At 43.3% G+C, this 23,117-nt stretch overlaps 1 protein-coding gene and 1 pseudogene across 8 annotated transcripts in view; one reads left to right on the forward strand and one right to left on the reverse strand.

The window, feature by feature from the left end:
- Positions 1-23,117, reverse strand: part of KCNIP4 (potassium voltage-gated channel interacting protein 4) — a gene marked incomplete at its 5' end in the record, with an annotated part of 828,309 nt that overhangs the window by 43,333 nt on the left and 761,859 nt on the right. The window lies entirely within an intron of this gene.
- LOC308554880 (ribose-phosphate pyrophosphokinase 1 pseudogene) lies at positions 3,272-4,182 on the forward strand (annotated as a pseudogene). The gene has a single exon. The product of its transcript is annotated as a ribose-phosphate pyrophosphokinase 1 pseudogene (transcript).

Here is a 23,117-nt window from a genome sequence, read left to right on the forward strand (position 1 = left end):
TTCTATCCAATCCATGTGTCTCCCTCACATAGATGTCTCTCTCTCTCCCTCCTCCCTTCCTTCCACTTTCTCTAAAAAATCAATGGAAAAAACATCTTAGGGTGAAGATTAACAACAACAACTAAATAAATAAATAAAAATAAATATCATCTGCCTATTTAATCTTAAAGGGTTTTTATAATCCTAAACCAATTTTCCATTTTCTTTTTTATTGTACTAAATTGCAGCCTTTGGAATTCAATAGCCCCTGGCTTAAAATCTACTTATATCACTTACTAGTTTTTGGACTTTGAATAATTTACTTAACATCTGCTAGCCTGCGTTTTCCCATCATTCATTTATTCATCAAGTATTTTTGAAAATACAGTACATGTCAGAGAGCGTAATAAATGTTGGGGACAAAAAAGTCAATAAGACACGTAAAGGCCCTCATGGGGAGGTTAGAGGTCATCAGAGGAGGCACATACAGCAGAGACCTGCACAGATGACCACTGAGCTGCAGCTGTGATTGGTGCTACAAAAGAATAACGGAGACCAATCTAATTCAGGGTTATAGGGAAGACTTCCCTGAGGATGTGACATTTAAGTGACTTTACAAAGAGACCTGCAAGATGAGGAGAAGTAAGCAGGAGCTGGGGGAGAGGCCAAGGTCAGGTACAAAGCCTGGGACGTGTTCAATATTGTCAAAATGCCGGCTCTTTCCAACTTTATCCGTAGATTCAATGCAATCCTAATCAAAATTCCAGCAAGTTATTTTATAGATATTGGCAAAGTAATTCTAAAGTTTATGTGGTGAGGCAAAAAAAAAAAAAAGCCAGAATAGCCAGTAGGAGGAAGATAAAAAAAGTTGGAGGATTGATGCTATCTTACCTTAAGACTAAATATAAACTACAGTAATCAAGACAGCATGGTCTTAGTGAAGGAATGCACAAATAGGCCAATGGGACAGGATTGAAAGCCCAGAAATAGAGCCACCTAAACACAGTCAACTGATCCTTGACAAAGGATCAAAAACAATACAATGGAGAAAAATAGTCTCTTCCGCCAATGGTCCTGGAATAATGGACATCTAAACGCAAAATAATTAATCTAGACACAGACCTCACACCCTTCACAAAAACTAACTCATAATGGATCGTAGGCCTAAATATAAAACACAAGACTATAAAACTCCTAGGAAAACATGGGAGAAAACCTATGATTAGGGTGATATCTTTTTAGATATAACACAAAAGACATAATCCATAAAAGAAATAATTGATAAGCCAAACTTCATTAAAATTAAAAACTTCTGCTCCGCAAAAGACAATGTCAAGACAATTAGAAGACAAACCACAGACTGGAAGAAAACATTTGCAGAAGACGCATCTGAAGGAATACTGTTATCCAAAATATATGAAGAACCCTTAAAACTCAACAATAAAAAAATCACAAAAAACAATTTGAATAAAAAAATTGACTTTAGACCTTAACAGACACTTCACCAAAGAAGATACACAGATGGCAAATAAACACATGAAAATATGCTTACATCATATGTCATCAGGGAAATACAAATTAAAATGGCAATGCAATACTACTACACACCTGTTAGAATAGCTAAAATCTGGAAAACTGACAACACCAAATGCTGACAAGGATGTGGAACACCAAAAACTCTCAGTCATCACTGGTGGAGATGCAAAAAGGTGCAGCCACTTTGGAAAACATTTGGAGGTTGCTTACTAAATTACTCAAACCATACAACCCAGCAATCACAATTTTTGGTGTTTGCCCAAAGGTGTTGAAAACTTACGTGCACACAAAACCTGCACATGGATCTTTATAGCAACATTATTCATAATTGTCAATACTTAGAAGCAACCAAGGTGTCTTTCAGTAGGTGAACGGAGAAACTCTGACACATCCAGACAATGGAATATTATTCAGCACTAAAAAGAAATGAGCTATTAAGCTACAAAAGAACATGGAGGAAAGTTAAATGCATATTATTAGCTGAGAGAAGCCAATCTGCAAGGCTACATGCAATATGACTCTGACTGTGACATTCTGGAAAAGGCAAAACCATGGAGACGGCAAAAAGATTAGTGGTTGTCAGAGGTGGGTGGGGAGAGAGGGGCGGATAGGCAGAGTCTATAGATTTTTTGAGCAATAAAAATACTCTGTGTGATATTATAACGATCGATATATGTCATTGTATGTTTGACCAAATCCATAGAATGTACAACAAAAGTGAACCCTAAAGTAAACGATGGACTTTGGGTAATTATGATGTTTTCATGTAGGTCCATCTGTGGTAACAGATGCACCATCCTTGCGAGTGATGCTGATAGTGGGGGGGTCTGCATGTCTGGGGGCCGGGTGTATGGGAAACTCGGTGCCTTCCTTTCAGTTTTGATGGGAACCTTAAGCTGCTTTAATAGAGCTGTGAATTAGGCTTTTATTAGAGGTGCTACAAAATATTCTAATGTATACACCGGGTGGTAAAAATACCATCTAGTCTATGATATTGTTCCCCCCGGCTTTTTCTTCTTTACAGGACGGCCTCAGAGAAATAAACGTACACTCCTGTTCCTCTCGGTGCGTTTCAGCGCTCCAGGAGACAACAATCAGATGGATGAGGCAGAGTTCATATTTTTCTTACTTATTGTTCCAGTCTCTGGCTCCAGGCACAAGAAATGATATATTAGTTTATTTTATGAACTTGATTTTCACAACCAGAGGGTTTGAGTTTTAGAAAGTTATTTCAAATCCAGCAGGAAGCTGAGATGATGCAAAATTTGTATATATATGTAACAAAACAAATTAATCTGTAAGAACATTTGAAATTTCAATTTCACGCTTCTTCTTCTTTATTCAAGTCAAATCTGCTCAACAAATCTCTATTAGACCCCCACTGTAAGCCAGGCACATACAAATGAAAATGATGAACAACCTGAACTGACTTAGAGTTGTGGCCTAATCATCACTTCATGGGATGAAATTCTTTGAGAACACAGAACGAGGAGCTCCAGCCTGCTATAAATTAAGCATACAGAAATATAATGTGTCGATACGAATAGATACTGAGGATTATATACAAATAAGATTCTGCGATAATTGCAATTCAGACACCTCTTAATTCCTTACACTCTCTGCTAATTATTAGAGTGAGAGAAGGTGGTGGGGTAGCAAGGAGCAGCTTGTCGTACTGAGTCCTGGGCTGGCTTCGGTCCCTTTTTGGCAGCAGCACTTATCGCTGAGCAAAGAGAGCCTCGGGTAGGTGGCCACGATGCCGAATTCCAAAATCCTCAGTGGCAGCTCCCACCAGGACTTGTCCAAGAAAATTGCTGACCGCCTGGGCCTGGAGCTAGGCAAGGCGGTGACTGAGACATTCAGCAACCAGGAGACCGTGTTGACACTGGCGAAGGTGTCCGTGGCCAGGATGCCCTCACCGCTCAGAGTGGCTGTGGGGAAACTAACGACAGTCTAATGGGGCTTTTGATCATGATTAATGCCCGTAGTTTGCTCCAGGCAGCTGGGTTACTGCAGTCGTCCCAGGCTTCCCTTAGGCCCGGCAGGACAAGAGGGACAGAGCCAGGCTCCAGTCTCGGCCAAGCTTGTCGCAATATGCTCCCCGCAGCAGGTGCAGGTCATGTTATCACCACGGGCCTTAGTGCGTCTCACGCTCAGGGCGGTTTTGATGTCCTCCTGGACACTTTGTACCAGGGCCAGCTGCCCTGAGGTGGATGAGGCAGAGTATCCCCACTGCTGGGGGGCTGAGAGGGTGACCTCCATCGCAGACCAGCTGAATGTTCACTGGGCCTTGACTCACAAAGGACGGAAGAAGGCCAGTGAGGTGACTGCATGGTGCTGGTAGGAGGTAGGAAGGGTCCCGTGGCCATTCTAGAGGATGACACGGCTGACACTTGTGGCGCAATCCGCCAAGCAGCTGACAAACTTCTTTCAGCTGGAGCCACAGGAGGTTATGCTATCCTGACTCATGGAGCCTTCTCCGGCCCGGCCGTTCCTCACATTGACAGCACATGCTTTGAAGCAGTAGTGGTCATGCCTCAGGAGCAGAAGATGAAGCTTTGCTCCAAAATACCAGTGATCGACATCTCCGGGGTCCTCGCAGAGGCCATCAGGAGACCTCACAACGGGGCATCTGTTTCCTACTTGTTCAGCCATGTCCCTTTATAACAGAATAACTTCTGAGGCTTTTAAAAAATAAAGTGAACCCCTTCTCCCCAAAAACAAAAACAGTCTGGGAGCTATTACTTGGAAATAGCAAAGGATCTATTCCATTAACATTTTTTTGGAGACTCTACCATATGTCTGGCCCTGGACTAGGCACCAGAAACACGACCGTGAAAGACCCAGCCCAGTTCTGCCCTCTGCCCCTTAGTGCCTCTCAGGGGCCTTCTGGTGCGTTATAGTGATTACCCCCTTTCACTCTTTCCATTTAGTAGGTGATAAAACTTATAAATACTAGTGTCCCAAAGCAGCGATGATCTCACTGTTTTTATTTTAGTCACCCCAACGTCCAGCCTGATAACTAAATAACTGACCATGATTCCAGAACACTCGTTTGCTTGAATATGAAAGATTCATCATGCTCAATTGTTCCATTTTAACCTGGGGAAACCGAGGCAAGGGCTGTCAGATGATCTGCTCATATCCTGACAGAGCAGGAATAAGATCCTCTTTTTATCGCTCTCAGCCTGTGTTTGTTCCACTATCCCGAGCTGTCAAAGACAAACATCACTGAGGAAATACAAGGTCGACAGGCTTAAAACGCAGTTCCCTTCTTCCTCAGACATACAAGAAGAAAAATTCCTCCTTCTTTTTGCCCCTTTCTTTATCTCCTTCATTTTTCCTTTCTTCTTTCTTTAATTCTTTAATTTCAAAATCTTTCATTCCACATGAAGTTATTCTATGTGTAGGGTGTGTATTCTGGGCATGAGGGATATAAAAGTGGGTGAGGGACACGCCCCGATCTAGGGGGCTCACAGTCCGGCGGCAAGGAAACTGGTAGCTGAATCGTTACAAAACAGTGCGATGTGTGTCACGGCCCCATGGAAAAGGTGCTCACTCCTCCCTGGGAAGGAGTGGGTGAAGAGCTGGAAAGGATTTGTAGGGGGGAAAAATGACTGAAGGTTTGTTAGGAATCTACCAGATTTCGAACTCAGGGCAGGGCATTCTAGGGCGAGGAATGACCACCTCAAAGGTGAACAGTATTTTCTACAGCTTTCCCCCTTCTCACTGGGGTGTAGAGCATTAGAAAGAGATATGTTTGGTGGAGAGGAAACACCATTGGGCTACTCTTTTAGCATTTGTTTCTCAACTGTAAGGCGGGGCTGGCAAGCATCCCACATCGAAAAGGGTTAGAAGGGGGAAGGGGTAGAGAGAGGCCTGAGCAAGGCTGGCCTCAGTCCACGACGCGGGCGTCTCCGTGGGCCCAGCTCCTGGCCTTGTAAATGCGCACCGCTTCCTCCACAGATTAACCACGGCCGGTTTCCTTCTCTGCTTTTTCTGATAACCGTGCCTCTTTCACCACTGCTGCCAGTCTCGGAGGTGGATTTCCAATCCACTCGCTTCCCAAAGAGCTATGCAACACGCCCTTAGGCGCTGTATTAGTGTCCCACGTGGAGGAACAAACCCTGTCCAAGGACAGCGACTGGGGCCGACTCTGCTGGTAGACCTGACAATGGAGTCGGGTCGTTGGAGGCAGATTTGGTAACATGTACAATTCTCAAGATACTTTGGTTGTAAACTGAATGAGGCAATTTCAGAACACAATGAGGGTAATATATTTTATTTATGTAATGTGAATTTTGGATGAGTTTGATAAAAATGCCAAGACTTTGGCCGGTCTTTCAAAGAACATTACAATAAAGGATAGAACGTAATTAGTGATTTAAAATTTTTCATTACAGTCTTTTATATGTTTCCATCTTTCTATTTTGTGATTAGAAACAGATAAAAATTTTATTATAGAAATAATAAAATCATCACCGCCATCAACAAACTTACCTCGGTAAGTTTCCATCACGTTCCCTTATGAAGATTGCAAAAATAAAAATGGCTATTTCTTGCTCATGCAGAACATACATGTGGGTTTCTGATATGTCTGGTCATTGGCAATTTCTTGCAGGTGTTTTCTTCAGCTTGGGGGCGTAGTAGGTGGGTTGCCAGGAGAGGTACCATGTGGTGGAGAGGAATGACTTTAGACTTGAAGTCACCGGACCTAGATTATAGTTCTTTATCTTTCCTTGTCTATTTTGCGGCCTTGGACGACTCCTTTCTAATTGTAGCATCTGTTTTCTCAAATAAGGTGAACCTAATAATACAGCCCCTATCTACCAAACATGGTGGCTGAAAAGCAGTTTAACATTTTGCAAGCTGTAAGATGCTATAGCCATGTGAGTTGTTTTTAAGGACAATTATTCATAGTCATAAGTCCTGCTCAGTGGCCTAAGGCAGGGGCCTGTTCTAAAGGTCTGTTTATTGTGCAATTGGCAAAGGGGCCCTTTTACAATGTTAGTGTATAGGTAGGCAGTTTAGGTCCATGTAACTACAAACAGTCAAACTGTAATATCTATCCTTCCCCCTGTATTGTATCCGGAAAGGCAGTTTTCATGTTTCATAATAAGAATGGCATTTACATCTACAAATTCCCTTTCAAATGCTCACATCTCCCAACTGATTTGCTACCAGCAATTTACTTTTCAGACATTTTTATTATGATGACAATAGCTTACTTGAGCACTTTGGAGTTGCTGTCTGAGAATGTTATGTAAGAGTATTAAACTGCATTATACTTCTGATGCTTTTTAAAGATTTTGTTTTCTGCCTGCAATTTAATTTTTCAATTTAGAATTTTTCTACTGCTCTTCTCGTATTGATTTTATTTTGTAGCACCATTAAAGGAGTGTTCAACGAAACACTTTCTTTAAATGAAGGCAGACTAGTATATATCTATACATCCATGCATTTTTTCAGTGCACTTACTTTTGGTGCAAGACTATTGCATAATGATTAATTTGTTACTCAAATTCTAATTCTGGCTGAATCAATATGCACATTTCATTGTTTTTTGAGCACTTGGGTCATTAGTAGTTCCACGAATGTTAGCCATAATTCACATTTAAGTTTATAGTGTTAAAATTGTTTAAAAATCATTTACATTTGTTTCCAGTTTAGTTTGTTTTCAATAGAAATTCTCACTTGGAATGTTTTTTTCTTTTAAAAGCAAATGTGTATCCAACTACATTTTTGCACTTCAGGCTTTACTATCTGGTTACATGTTAAAAAGAGTTATTTGGTAAAGAGATACTTTCCCCCCTATTTGTAGGAATTTTACTATGTACTTCCTTCCATAGTATTTTATTCTTTCCTTAAGCACTTTTCATTTGGTATTGTGATAGCTCATTTCCTTATATACATATACATAGCTCACTAGGTTGCAAGCTCTGTGGGAAAAGGAGATTTTTTGTCTATCAGGTTCGCTGCTGTATTCCTACATGTTGCTTGGTGCCTAACAAGTAACAGACCACTTCATCGCAATGAATTAATGAAGGAGCCGTAAACTATAAGAGACAAGAGAAGAGATGTGCACATAAATACATGAAGATTTAATCCACACGACTATGGAAATGCTATGTTAAAAAAATAAAACCCTAAAGAACATCAGACAAAACATTTGAAAATGTTGTACAAACCATGTCATGATTGCCGTTTTATATATAACGAGGGATACCTTGGCTCCCAATCAACAGGCCAGTCTTCCCACTGAAGGGAGGAGGGTTTAGCCCCCCATCATTGTAGCGCAAGGTGAAAGGGACAGAGAACATGGGGCTGACGTCCTCTGAGGGAAACGCAGCTCTGAGAAAACAGATGAAGGGGTCCCAGCATGGTCCCATGCGGGAGGCTGAAGGGAAGCAGAGGCTCCAAAGCAACATATCCATAGTCTCTGCTCACAGACAACTTCGAATAAGTGCATACGCAAAGGCAAAGAATCTTCAACAAATAGTTATGAGGCTCTGATTAAATTTAAAAAGGAATAGCCTGGTGTATTTATCAAGAAGAAGAGATAGAGATACCCAGAAGACAATTCAGTAAGTAGTTGGTGAATTCAGAGCTAACGAAAGTTGAAAAATGTATTTCCTCAGCCACACAAAGTAGAGGATTTCTAAGGGTTTAAATGAAGAGTTCCATAGTGAGGAGGAAGGGATATGAGAATTCTCTGATCACTGAGTAAAATTTTGTTTCTATCAAGACTTAAGGAGTAGCAGGGCATGCATTAAGGCCTTCTTCCATAGTGTGCATTTAATCCTAAAACAATCCATTCATGGGGTGGGCGGAGGACTGGGTGGAGGGGGCAAAAGAGGCAAATGGGGGACATCTGTAATAGTGCAACATTGAAAAATACCAAAAAATAAAATAAAATGAGCATAGAGCAAAAAAATACAAATAAATAAATTAAAGAATTCATTCATTTTCATGTTAAATTCCTAAGTTAAACAAACAAGTAAATACAACTTCTATGTGTACTATTATAGTTCTTTACCTATACTAGGCAGACGGATTCTGTCTGTCTATTGCAATTGGTCAAATACTACTCTAGATGTTTCTTTGAAGGTTTTGTTTTAATGGAATTGATATCTTAGTTGGTAGACTTTGAGTAAAGCGGACTGCCTTTCATAATGTGAAAGAGGCTCATCCAATCGGTTAAAGGTCATAAGAAAAAGACCAACTGCCCTTGAGAGAAAGGACATTCTCCTAGCAAACTGCCTTTGGACTTGAACTCCACCCTGTAGTCTACCTTGCAGATTTTAAACTTGCCTCCACAACTGTGTAAACCAATTCCTTAAAATAAATTTCTGTCTCTCTCTCTGACCAATACAACTAATAAGCCAAGCAAAGAGATAAAATTAAATAATAAAATTTACTAAATTAACAGGAAGAATCATAAAAAGGGGATTTCTTTTATCTCTTGTGAAATAGGCATCAATAATTACTCACAGTGTGGCTATGAAGATCAAGTGGGTACAGATCTGCTAAAATATGTCTAAGGCCCTTAGCACTAAATAACATAACAGTTCTTAAAATTATGTTTTCATATTAACTATGAGACATATTAACATAGTAACTATGTTCTAGCTTCCATTCTATTTTTTAAAAATGTACTCAATTCCTATTATTATTCTCAGTAATGCAGTCTTTCTCTGAGTCACAAGCTTAGTATTCTTGACACAGTGACTCAAGATAGCATGTCTAATTTCTCAAACTTGAGAAAAGCTTTTGATGCAGAGTAAATAAGAAAGATTGAAATCCTTAAGAAATAAAAACACCAAAGTTTTAGGGCCACAAATAAAAAAAGGTTTCAAGCAAATATATACAAATGCATAAAGCAGATACACTGAATAGTAATAGATGGAAATTATATTGCATCCTAAGTTGGTTTTCTAAATACCAAACTTTTCAATAAATAGCTATTTTAATAACCCCCGGTGTTCAGAGAATGTAGTGCCTTGTGAAAATGAAAATTCTGAAATAAACAACAGTTCTGTATGTTCCATGTCTCTTGAGAAATTCATGGGCTGACCTCTGTTGCTCTAATACAGAAGATATGAGGGCAGGCCCTCTCACCCTGGCCAGCAAGCTCTGTTGTGTAATGAGTTTTCCCTTTGCCAACCCTTGCAATGAATATAAAAACTCAATTTTAGTGCTGCAAGCTGAAAAGGACGCCAGTGTCACTGGATTTTTCTAAGGGGATATTTTCTGGTTTTGTCGGCATTTGTATTCCACTCATTTAATGGAGGGAGGTAATAGGATTTTTCTATCTGCTATAGAAGCTGTTACAAAAGTACAAAAGATGCAAGGTTAGGAAATATATTAAAAAATCCCCCCACACATAAAGGGAAAACAAAACGGTCTATTGGTTTTGCACCCTGAGGACGCCCAACGTAATAATCGAGCAGCCTGGGAAGATGAAATCGCTCCTTCAGGGAAGTACAGCCGTGTGCCCCGGAGTCCACGCAGGGCCTGCCCCGCAGGGTGGAAGGACTTCCAGGACGGTCCCCAAGAGTCCCTGCCCCCTGTGCACACGCCCTGCGTGCATCTGATGGACTTGGCTCTGCGATGCGGTCATGTTATGTGGTGCAGCTGACCAGTTAACCGTAAAATAGTGCGATCACCTGGGTGGGCCTGGCCCGGTCCCTGGAGCCCTATACAGGAGGGCGCTTTCTCTGGCCCCGTGAAGAATTAAGGCCGCTGTGAGAAGCAGGGAAAGTCTGAGCCACCATTCCTGGCTAACCGCTGTGGGGGCCAGATGGCAAGGGGGGAACGTCGTCTTCTGGAAGCGGGGAGCAGCCCCTGCTTGTCAGTCAGCAAGGAGAGAGGAAGCTCAGTGAAATAGCTGCGAAAACCTGAAATCTGCCAGCAGCGAGAGTGAGCTTGGAGGCCGATCTTTCCACAGAGCCTCCAGAAGATTACTCAGCCTGGCGACGCCTGGGCTTTGGCTTTGTGAGACCCTTAGCGGAGAACCCAGACATGCTTTCGCTCTTCTAAGCCACACAACTATCCCTTAATAAATGTGCGTTGCTTTTTGCCCTTAAATGTGTGATAATTTGCTATGCAGTAATAGAAAACTAATACACATGGGTGGATCCCCTAAAGAGTTTTATTCCTTCTTTTATATTCATGAATTCATTTGTGTATATATCCATTCATTTGTAATGCATTCATTGAATGCCTACTATGTGCCAGGCTTTAGGCTTGATCGGGAATTTTTAACTTATAAGGTAATTCCATGACCCATTCCCAAAGACTATGTAATTAGGATCCTGGAATGTAATTATCTGTCGACCAAAAACAGATAATGCAGACACTCTGCAAGTTGGAAAACCTTAATACAATTCAACATGTAGTTTGGGGGCTCATTTAGAAAGCGTGGCGGGCCCGCTGAAAAGCCGTAGGTATCTCCCATACTTAAAAAGGTGAGGGCAGTCGGTGACAGCAATTCAGCCTAATTATTTTGGCCGTCTCAGAGGTTTATTGAAATTCCTCATAGTTTTTGAAATATCCAATGACTATCATGCTTGGAAATTCCAAACACAGGGTCCCAGGACAATTGCATCAGTTTTCCTTCACAGAGGCGAGCAAGCAGACAGGAGCCTGCCTAGGGTTTGCCGCCAGATCCTCCTCCCAGGGGCGCGTGCCGATGTCCACCCGATCAGTCATGAAAATCACATGGCTCTGGGGCAATGAAATCCCTGCTCTCCTCCAGATTTTGCTGATTCGACTGCACGACACCAAGTGAACACACCTCAGCTCAACAAGAATTTGGTGGCCCAAAGCCGGACATTCTATGATACCTGCCAGTAGCTGACGGGACAAGATACAAACGGATCCCCGCAGGGATGCGCTGCTAATGTTTTCACCCATCTCTGCAGAGAAGCCTGGAAGGTCTCCCCTCTCTCTCTTTCTCCCTGCCCCCTCCCCTCTCTCTCTTTCACGTTCTTCCTTTCCTCTCTCCCTCCCCCTTCCCTTGCTAGTGGTAGGCAAGGTCCAATTCTGAGCCTGCATTTCTTCTCGTTTTCACATCTCCCGTGTAGCCCTGTGACTTCAGTCCCTTATGTAATCATGACTCCTTAATTTTAGGATTAGTCTAGACACCTCTTCTCATCTACAAATGCAATTATTTGCCTTCTGGGGAATTCCCCCTTCACGCATCCTAATCCTGCCATAACCAACAGTTCCCAAGGCGCCATTATCTTGTCCTTGGCAAGCATCCCCCCCCCCCCCCCCCCGGTCCCTGCGACTGCACGTTCCAGTCAGACCCAGTCCACAGCACCAGTTCCTTCCACTGCATTCACCTCTCTGGTTTTATCTACTTGGCACCCAAACCCGCTTTTTGTTTTTTACCATTTTTACTACCATTGCTCTAACCCAATGTTGCCCAAAGTGTGATCCCTGGGCCAGGAGCGTCCACAGCCCCTGAAACTTGTTAGAAATGCAAGTTCTCAGGCTTCATACCAGATCCCATGAGTCAGAAACTCTAGAGGTAGGTGTGTGACTTGTGGCCCCATCATCTCTCATCGCTTATCACTCAGATCCTGCAACAGGCTCTAAATTGACCTCGCAGCCTCTGGAGTTTACCTTCTCCATTTGCAGTCCTAATTGTCTTATTCTCCTGCTGAAAACTTGATATTGGCAGGCCAGTGTCTTCTGGATAAAATAAAAAGGCACACATACAGAATTACCAGGGATCTGCCTCTCTCCTTCTCTAGCTTTATCTGATCTCACCTCTCCTTTCCTTTCTCCCACCCTTCAGAACACAAGCTCTTCTCACACTTGGGCAATGATTAAAGACCTGTCATTCCAGAGTGGCCACACTCTCTTGAATCTCTGGGAGCCTCGCAGAAAGTAATTCTGTCTTCCTCCTCTTTCCTAGTCCCTATATCAGATTGGGTTTCTTCTCAGGGTTCTCTGTTCTTCTGTGTCATACCAAAAATTGCTGCATTTTTAAATTACCCCCCCTGGTTTCTTGAAAGATGTAAGTAATTTTGAAATGCAAAAGGATGGTATTTTTGCTTTCGAGCAAACTGCAATGCTGTCTGGAAGGGAACATGAGAAAATATTCATAGTTGTTTCCTCTAGTGGGGTTAGGATGGGGAGATCTACCACCTGCATTCTTGATTTGTTACCATAAACATGCATTATTTTTATTACCTAAAAATAAGTTTAAAAATTAAAACACACCAGTCACAAGATGTGTAGATGTGTGTGTAGGGAGAAGGCATGCATGTTAAAGGGCCAAAAATTGTGCAAAAAAGAAAAGCAATGCTTGAAATAAATAAGAACTGGGGAGAGAAGATGTAATACATAGCTTACTCTAGTTTTTGCAAAACTACTCTAGTTTTCTCAGCCTTAAGAAATGTATGGAAGCCTTTTAAATGTACAATTTTCTCTTGATGTTCTTCCTTCTGTTTTCAAATTATTTTTATTTTCCCTTATTTAAATATGCACAAATGAACAAGGTGTATGAGATGGTAACATAATCCCTTCTAATGAATTATACATATAATTCATTTATCTTAAGTAACTAATATGTGGGCACCTAGGTAGGAAATGGCAGAACTGGGTTTTGAACCAAGGAGTAGGGTTGTGGTATCTGCAATGTTCTTATACGGCCATGAGACCAACTCAAACTAACAAGTTTAATATAAACCCAATGACAAAACCAACTGATTTAGTATGACACATGCTGCTGGTTTGCTGAAACAAAATTCCCTTTATAATGTGGACACAGAGCAGAACTCCACTCCATAGGAAACACACTCACACTGATGTGAGCTTGCTTGCTTCTGCCGTGGCTGTGGGCTGTGTGCTGAGTCTAATTCACCAGCTTCTGAATGACTCGAACTCTTCATTTGTAGAGTTGCTTTATGACGTTTGGCCTGCATTTAGACCAAACACGTCATTTACAGCTAATGTTAGCTCTCTTCATTTTCTCACTACCTCATGTCTGTGAAAACAGTAGGACTTGGCACCTACACAAACAGTGCAAACAGAAGTGTGAAGACCCTGCAGTCACATGGCAGTTTTCAGAAGAATACATCATCTAGCTAGCAATCGTCCAGTAGGGGTCAGTAAACGATGGCCTGGGGGCCCAATTGGTTAGACACCTATTTTTGTAAGGTCCATAAGTTAAAAAGAGCTTTTTACAATTTTAAATGGTTGAAAAAATGAAAAGAATGTATGACAGAGATGTATGTGCCCCACAAAGTCTAAAACATTTACTCTCTAGCCCTTTGGTAGATTAAGTTTACTGATCCCTCTCCTAGAATAACCTCATCTCATTTAAAAAATACGATCGTGAAAAGAAAATACAAAATGGAAAATATCTTTTAGAAAGCTTCAGGACCCTTGGGGATGTATTTTCAGGCAGCAGGGAAGAAAACACATTTCTACCTACTGGAAAATGTGGTCCAATTCATCGTCCAATATTTGTGAGATACAAGCACAAATAGACCATTGCCCAGGAGAAGCACAACCGTTCTTGGTACTAAGACAAGAAAGAAATTACTCCCAGTATTGCCATAAAGAGGACATTACTGAATGTAACAGTGTCCTCTCTGGCTGGCGAGCCTACAACAGATGGAAAGCAAGTTTTACAGCGCCCTTTTATATAACAAGCCTACGTATAGTCAGATGACATCCTATGGAAGAGTGAAAGGCAATTTTCAAAGGACCTTAGTGTGTGGGTCAGGTATTTGCTTTCTATTTATCTGGCTTCACATAGACTTAGGAAGTATGGGAGGCTGGAGGCCCTTTGGGCAAATCTCCCTCCATATCCTTCTCTTGGGGAAGCTGTTGGACACATGAGTAATCACGTAGGCGCACAATTGAAAATCAGCTGGTCTCTGTTGCCAGCTGAATTCATACCCAGTTTATGTTATTACCATGAAAGAACATTGTGCATAACTGGGAGCATGGCCATGCAGAGTTCTGGGGATAAGATCAAACATACAAATACAACACTTAATGAGGCCAGGAAAGCAATAGATCTGCTGCTGAGACAGTTTCTCTATTCACATAAAGCAAATACGACGGAGCACACATCAGAGACCTCCACCCAGCAGTGACATTCACGCCAATAGGTGCTGAGATGAAATCTCTGCCTTGATTCTGTTAGAGGCAACTATATATAGCTCTCTCGAGAGCCATCATAAGTTTTATTAATCATACTTTAAAAGAGCATGAATACATTTAGTTATAAGCACAATTATTTATATTTTATTAATAAATGCCTGGCTTATCACACTTTGTGCTAGTTCAGCCCATTAGGATGATATCAGAGCATCCAGAGCCAAGTGCTTCTCTTGGAAAGTGCCCTGAGAAACCCAAATCACTTTTGTAAAAGGGGTAACAGCTATGGATGCTGGATGGGTTTACGACTTCACCATTATTGGTTAAACAACAACTATACTCTGGGTTCTGTCAGGTCCTCATGCAAAGCTCATAAGGGTGAGCAAGTTATGAGAGGGTTTGAGATTATCATGTGAAGTCAATCGCCTCATCTCCACCTTTGTGTGCAAAACTTTTTTCCTGGAAACTATTCAGTTTAGATTTTAAAATCAACTGTCGATGATGCAGCTGCTATCAGCTGTTTCCTGCCATGTTTTTTCTCACCCTCAGCAAAATCAGTGAGCTCTTTGGGGTCAGGGGCTATTCTCTGTATTTCCCTGCAGCCCAGAGTTGAGTGAAGAGGAATCTGTCACCCCACACCTTCCATACATGCGACACTTTCAGCTAAAGTAAAAATATCTCTAACAAGTCTATCAAAGCATCAAGTCCTTTGGGGGTGGGAAGGTCACATTTACATTTTTGGCTGTTTAACCTCTCCAATGACAGGAATAATCTACAGTCTGCAAATCACTGGAAAATGGGCACCACTCTGGCAGACCGTGGTCAATGGATTTTAAGGAGAAAAAACAAGAACCAGAAAACACAGATATGACCTTGTTCATTCAATGAGTAAATTGTGAGGTGAGAGGGACTTAGGGTTGGGATGGAGAAACATTTGGAGCCTTCAAAGAGTATGTTTTGGTTGTTGTTTGGCCTATTAAACCCCTTCCTACTCTGAGAGGCTACGGTACAAGCCGTGATGTTCAAGGTTAATGGGAGAGGAACTTGCATTCAGAACTTCTCTGCCTAGAAGTGGACTTCAGGCTGCCTCTCTTCTCCTCTCTCTCTCTCCTCCTAAAATGAATTCATAAATTCCGAATGACCTGGATATATATTTTCTACCTTTCATGGCCATCAGTTGCATTATCAGGATGAGTTTCAGTGGCTGTCACTCTGCAAGTCATAGCTGTCACCCTGAAAGTCACAGAATGCAATGTCCTGCTTTCCTGTTATCAGGAATGTGAGATAATAAACTTACTCTCTTGCAATTTCATACGCAATTTTCTTACAACAGACATCAAAAGCCTGGAACTTGACAGATTTAGGGTTGCTCCACGGGGGCAGCCGGCGCCGCAGCTCATCAGGGCTCTGCTCGGATGCACAGTAGGCTCTCGCTTCCCTGCCGTGCGGGGGCTGGCACCCAGCCCTGGCCCCGAATGAGAAACTTGGAGGCTGCTGGGCTGGAGCGCTGTCCAGGGCGCTGCTCAGAGCAAAGCTGGGGAGCCTGGCTTCTTCGGCAGTGCTCCTTGGGACACGAGCCCGTGGGAACTGGGGTGACTCGCTCAGGCCAAGGCGAACGCCCGCATGTGCACGGTGACTGTAACCCTCCTGGGCAACTCTCCCTCCGGGCCAACTGCTTCTTTCTCGCTCCCAGAATGGACAGCTCATCACCCGAAGCGATCTTCCTCATTGTTGCTGTTATTGGAAAACAAAGACTGCGAGAGAAGACCATTGTTCAAGCTGGAAGTCATTTCGTGGAGAAAATGAGATGCTTGGGCCGTTCACTTGGTTCTTTATTTTATCGGCCCCTCTGGCATCCGCTTATGGATCTGATTTGATTTCTATTTTCATTTTGAGTCTTTTCTCTGTGACCTTGGGTCAGAGACAATATCAAAAGCAATGTGTTTTGTTGGGTTTATTTGTCTGAGCCAGTGAAAGGAGAGAGAAGTAGCAGAAGTGGAAGTGGGGAGAGAGAGGAAGGGAGGAAGGAAGCGAGGAAAGGAGGGAGGGAGGGAGACAAACTATGTCTGTATGAGGAGGAAGACTGACTACAGAGCCAAGCATCTAGCAGCTTTAATCTTTAACATAGCTCCAGATACAGTGTTTGCAAGCCATTAACATTTCATCCCATACACATGGTCACCAAGATGAGTGGAAAGGGCTGGAGCTGGGGGCCGAAAATGGGGAGGCAACCGGCAGCAAGAATAAAGAAGATAGATTGCTTTTTGCCATTGAAATAGAAATTTATCGTAATAAGTATTTGAGACAGCAAATGTTTTTTTGGAAAGCTTCTGGGCTTGCCTTTTGTAAAACATCATAAAACTTTCAAATCCAATTTCAGCGGGAACTTTTTCCTTAAATGCAGCTGTGCGCTCGTTAAGTCCCATTGTACTCGGGGCTCCCAGGGCCATGGGCGGCCCGCAGGCGGGGCGGGGGCATTGCAGAGACGGCTGATGGAAATGAAATGGGGGAAGAACATGAACTCGGCTCATCCGGAGGACACCGAGTGACCACCTGTGGCTGGTGTCACCAATGATGTCATCAAGCAACTTGCGAGGATGCAACCTTCCCTAATTTACAGAGAAAAGGTAAATCACAGGGCATAAGTCCTTCTCTAGGATTAGGTACCCCGACGCTACCATTTCCAGAGTATCCGAGCGGGAAAGCAAATGATGCAGTGTGCTTTGTTCAGAGACACACCAAACAAGGAGCAGAACTGTCCTTCAGTGAATTGAGTGGTTACTAGGGAAACTTTTTAACAAGCTTGTTGGCCTAGTGATGCTTGGTCCAGTTTTCAACTTTTCCTTAGAGACTTCTTTATCCCACAGCCATAGAGATAAAAAAAAATGAGGCAATTATTAAATGGGTATAATAAATGCTTAGAAAATTTTTAAGCGTAGTCGTACTTAATTGAATCGATTTTTGCTTATTAAGCACGATTATTTATAAGGCTTTGGCCTCAGACTTCAATATGCATTTAGGATTGGATTGCCTTGGATGCGTGTTAAAAATGTACATACCAGCCCGGGGCCAATCCTAAAGATTCTGACTAAGGTGGTCTTGGGTGTGGTCCAAGAATTTCATTTTAAGCAAGTTTTCCAAGTAATTCTGATGAAGGTGGTGCATGGACCATTCTTTGAGGAGCAGTATCTTACCATGTGTGCATGGTGTGTATGTGGGTGTGTGAGTGTGCGTGTGCATGTGTGTGTGTGTGTGAGTGTGTGTGTGTGTGTGTGTACCGGGGAGATGTGGTAGACTTCTAGTTAGAAAATTGGTTTGTGTTGTTTTGTGAAGGAACTGCACTGACATGCTAAGGAGTTTATGTTTTTAAATAAGCAACTAATGTGATCTGTCATTTTAGAAGTACAGCTCTGGTAACCGGGTGGCTTGGAGAGGAGGGGAGAGGGGAGTCAAAGAGACGGGTTTAGAAGCTTTGCAAGGGATAAAGGCTTGATCTAAAATTCTGCACCATGCGTCGTGCAGGAATAATAATAAGATGCGGTCCCTTTCCTCAGGTTGCTTACAATCTAGCGAAAGAAGATCCAATAAATGAGACAGATGGCGAAGTCAAAGAGGTGGCGGGCCTGGTGCACGGGCCGGGGATGGACAGACGCAGGCTCTCTAAGAGCTATAGGGAGAAGAGAAGAGTAAGTTCCAGACGAGGCCAGACGGACCCTGAGAGAAAGTTCATTAGGTTAAATCAGAGTTGGATGTGATCCAGTCTGGCGCTGTGTTCTTTTCACTCGTGGGGCCAGGGCCAGGCTCCACAGACTTGCATGAGTGAGGGGTGACAGAGGGAAAGCACGGAATATTGCTTTCTTCTGAAGGTTTTGTCGGTGAGAAGAAAGTTAGAGCTGGGATAGCAGCCTGAAGGTACTACAGGGCTAAGGAGAGGCTGGCTTTGGTTTTGTTCTTCCTGTAGAGGGTACTGGAATGTCTTTGCAGGAAAGGGGGAGATAGATGTTGAATATGGGAAGAGTGATGATTGATGGGGCAAAGAGAAAGGGAGAAGAGGTAGGACCTGGTCTTGGGAAGGAAGAGACCACAGCACTGAAGAGGGCGGTGACTCCACATGGCCCTTCTGAGGTAGGAGGTGGTGGCAGGAGACAGAGAGAAGCGAGGGTGAGGGACTAGATGCTGAAGGTCCCCCCCAGTGGCCCTCCTACACCTTCCTCCTTAGTTTGTAGAAACCAAGTGTGTAAGTTTTGTTCACACGGCAAGTGCTTGGCGAGGGCTGATCCCTCCCCGAGTCCCCGGGGATGAACCGCGATGGAAAGAAACTCCTCATGCCTGTGCCATTGGCTCTGCCGGTGACTGGTTTGGGTGTGGGAAGTGACCGAGTTTGGGCCAAATATACATCAGGGAGCTCTCGGCTGAGGGTACTTCTGGGAATTATTTTCCTGCATGGTAAATAAGTTTTTTTCCCCGAATTTGATAGTATGAAGAGGGCATGGTGCTGAAATGAGGGAGCCATTTGCCACCATGAGGTAGGACAAAAGACCACCAGTTAAATGCTCAGGATGGAGGAGTAGAAATCTGGGTCTAATGACAACACTGAGCTAAGGTGTTCCTGGCACTGCTTGTCCCCAATTTCCTGTTTGGAGAGAAATTTACGTTCGTCATTGTTTAAATCACAATCATTTGAGTTTTGGGAAACTTTGTCTCTACTCACTAAAGAAAAAGAGGAAGTCACCTGCTGAAGGGAGAGGGGAGCTTCTGGGTTGGGGCTTGGGATACGTGGAAAATACCTGGAGATGCCACTGAGGATGCTGAGGATGGTAGCTAACAAAAGAAGCCAAAGGAATACAGTTTTAACAGCACGCCCAAAACAAAGGGGGTGGAGCGTGGCCAGAATGGCTTCCCAACATTTCCAACCTCCCCATGGACGGGCAAAAGTGTAGACAGTCTGTGATGGGGCGAATTAAAGGTGGGCACTGGGCTGCAGCATCCACCAAAAGTCAAAGGCACAGGGTGTCCTTGGGGGAGGAGGGAAAGTGGAAATGTTCCAGGAAGGAGTCGATCAGCGTCAGCGGTGCTTGGTCACCTCCTGTAACATGTTTTGGCCTTGGTTTCATCGTCAGTAAAAAGAGAAGAAAACTAGCATCCAGCTCTTAGGGTTTAGTGAAGACAAACTGAGATAGTATATATAATTGATTTTACGTGGTATGTGGCATATTTTAAGCACTCAATAAATATGCGGTGGGAATTGGGCCCCGAGCTCCTGTCAAAGCCAGGAATGGGAGCAGCTCACACATCAGAAATAATGTCAAACAATCACTTCTGTGTGCATCAGGCTTATTTTTTCAATCAGCAAGATATATAAAAATTCCACTCACCAAAAGATAAAAATTCCACTCACCATGCATATTAGTGTCTCTAAAGCTGAAGTAAGGAAAAAAAATTCTGGCACAAAATAGCCCGTGTATCCTAACAGGACAAACTCCAAGCACGCTGGCTGCCAGCGACGCTCACTGATTATTTGCCAAGAGTGTTTTTAGCCAGCGCGTGCTTTTCCTCCGGCGGGGCCAGCGCTACTGGAGGTGTAGTTACTCATCTTGTCACTGGACCGGGTGGAGGGGCCAACAGAGGCCTGAGCCTGCCAAGGAGCCAGCTCTCTGAGCAGCTGTGGGTTAGGTCCAGGCAGCTGCAGGCTTCTCGCTGCATCAATTTCCCTAGATCTTCCCTCAAATCCTCCCCTGTGTGGTGTGCTCCTGGGACAGGATCCACAGCTACAGGATCACTTGAGGATTTGCTCAACATGCAGACTTTCCGGCCCCATCGCAGGAGAACTGAAGCAGGTGCTGCCTCTTAACAAGACCTCTGACATTTGGATGGCAAGGTCTATCCAAGCCCCATTTGAAAAGTACAGGAAGTGTTGTGAGTGAAGCATCATTTTCTGTTTTAGGATTGAGATGCATGAGACTTTGAGAGGTGAAATAACGTTCCCAAGGTTTCCAGCTCGCCTTCTAAAATCCCACTACTCTGAAAAATATAGTTTTGATCAGTGAACACAGGGGGAATGCTCTCAGAAATCTTTGAGTAGAAGACCCGGGCCTTCGTCCAGATGCTGTCCAGGGGAATTTCACCTGCTCTTTTCCTAGAAGGTGGGACGAAGTCTTTAGAGAGAAGTGGCCTCTTCTTCAGAGCTGGGACCGGCAAAAAGGTCAAGGCCGCGGGGAACTTCCCAACAAAGCGAGCTCTGTAAGAAGTGGGTCCGGGGCAAGGTGGAAGGCCTCTCATGGAGTATGAAATCAAATTCCTCATCCCTGGCAGGTGCTGGGCAGCAGAGCAAAGCTCAGCATCATGATTTTCTAGTGTATTGAACTGGACAAAATGTTTTCAAAGGAGACGGACTAGTTCTTAGGTAAGAGAGTTAAAGGCCCTTTAGCAGCTATCTGATCTCGACGACCTGATAACTCAGTACTCTTGTACCCAAGGAAGGGCAGATTTGCCTTTTAAAAAATAACTCGAGTTTTCTCTACTTGAAAGTTTTAAGCAAAACTGAAAGGATCCTGGAGGTTGTATAAACCATTCGGATCTTTTGCAGGTTGGCATAGACCTACTAATAGGAACTCTAGAGTGGATTTCAGACCTTCTTATGAAAGGGTCTGTTTTGGGGCTCAGTTAGCCATTCTCTGTTTATTTTGGAAATTGATTTTGTGTTGGCCTGGGGGGCTTAGACATTAGATTGTCTAAATAATTCTGTGTAGAAACAAAAATTCATGCCCAGATGTTCAGGCCAGTTTCATACAGAGCAGTAACTTAGAGGCATTCAAACTAGCGTTAAATGCACAAGGAAAAAAAGTCAATATCTTATGCATTCCAAACATGGACCAACACCATTAGGTAAGGAAATCTTTCTACTAAGAAAATAATGTCCGGAAGGTTCACCCAGTCACTAGGAGGGAAAGGAGGGTTCATAAAGACTGCGCAGCTTTCCTGTGTCAGTCAAAACTTCAACAGCTGTAATACCTGAGCCCCCAGAGTTGAGCCTGTGGAATTAGCCCAAGTCTTAATCTTTGTGTGAAGCGTCTTTTACCTCAAGGCAGTTTTCCAGGCAGATTTCAAATTCTGCCTTTAGGACAAATTCCTAAACCCTGATTAGACACATACATCCCATGACATTCCGGCTCCAGTCTCCTCCTTAGCTACTCACCATGCATCTTCCCCAGGAGCTCTGCCCCTGACCTGGAGCCAGCTCTGTGCTCCCCCACGGTGCCCTCCTGGCCATTCCAGTGGCTGCCATGCCCCTTCTTCTGGGGGAATGTTCTGTGATCTCTCAAGTCCTGGTTCAAATAGCACCTTCCTCAGGCCCCTTCACGCCTCGCCCTTAAGCGTGAATACCCGCATCTCTCCATTCTGCCTTACCTATTGCCTCCTCATCATTTACCACGGCAGCTCCTTGTGCCATTTCTCTGTCCCTCTCTGGTAACAGGCTCTTCCAGGGCTCTTTTTGTCTGCCTGGCCTGTGTCCAACGTTCGCTAAGTGGCTGCATAAGCATATCAGTATGATAATGCAATTACTGTAGGTTTTAAAATCGAAAACCAAGGATTATATTTGCAATATAATCAGCTATTGTCTTTGCAAAGTTCTTTTCCTCCAGCCTGCGGCCACTTTGAGGGCTGGTGCGGGGCAACTGGGAGAATGATTGGTAATCAAAGGAGCAGCTAGAGGGGTCCCCAAAGCAGGCGGAACACCAATCATCTGGAATGTGAAAAGCAAAGCGAAACAAATTATCCTTTAGATCTATGCATTCATGCTGAGTTGATATCCATAGGATTAATTGAAAATCAATGATATTTACCGCTATTGAGCAGCATGGACTGGGCAGGGATTATATGGCTTATATTGAATGATGCTTTCTGGATATGATTTCTAACGATTGCAATGCCCCACATGACACACTGCTTGCCCAGTTTTAGAGATGGGCAATCTCAGGTTCAAAGGTACTCCAATAATGTTTCTAACGTCAAATAGTTAAATAAATGGTGAAACTAAAAGGGGGTGGTCCTCAGGAAAAGATTACCTATACCTTGGTCAGTTCAGGCGGCTACCACAGAATACCACAGACTGGGTGGCTTACATATCAGGAATTTATTTCTCACAGATCGGGAGGCTGCAAAGTCTGAGATCAAGGTGCCAATAAATATGGTGTCTGGTTAGGACCTGCTTTCTGTTTTGCATGCTGTCTTCTCATTGCATTTCCAGCAGAAAGAGGAAGCAACTCTCTCATGTCACTTATTATAAGGGCAGCAATCCTATCATGAGGGTTCCACCCCCATGACCTCCCAAAGACCGCACTTCCCAATAGCATTGCATTGGGGCTGGGATTTCAACATATAAATGTGCAGGATGGGATGACACATTCAGTCCATAAGATCCTATTAATAGTAATTCTGGAAGACTAGGCTGGTGGGCTAATAGTAGTAGCATGAATTCT

This window comes from Miniopterus schreibersii, assembly GCF_964146895.1.
Source record: "Miniopterus schreibersii genome assembly, chromosome: 1".
NCBI lineage: Eukaryota > Metazoa > Chordata > Mammalia > Chiroptera > Miniopteridae > Miniopterus > Miniopterus schreibersii.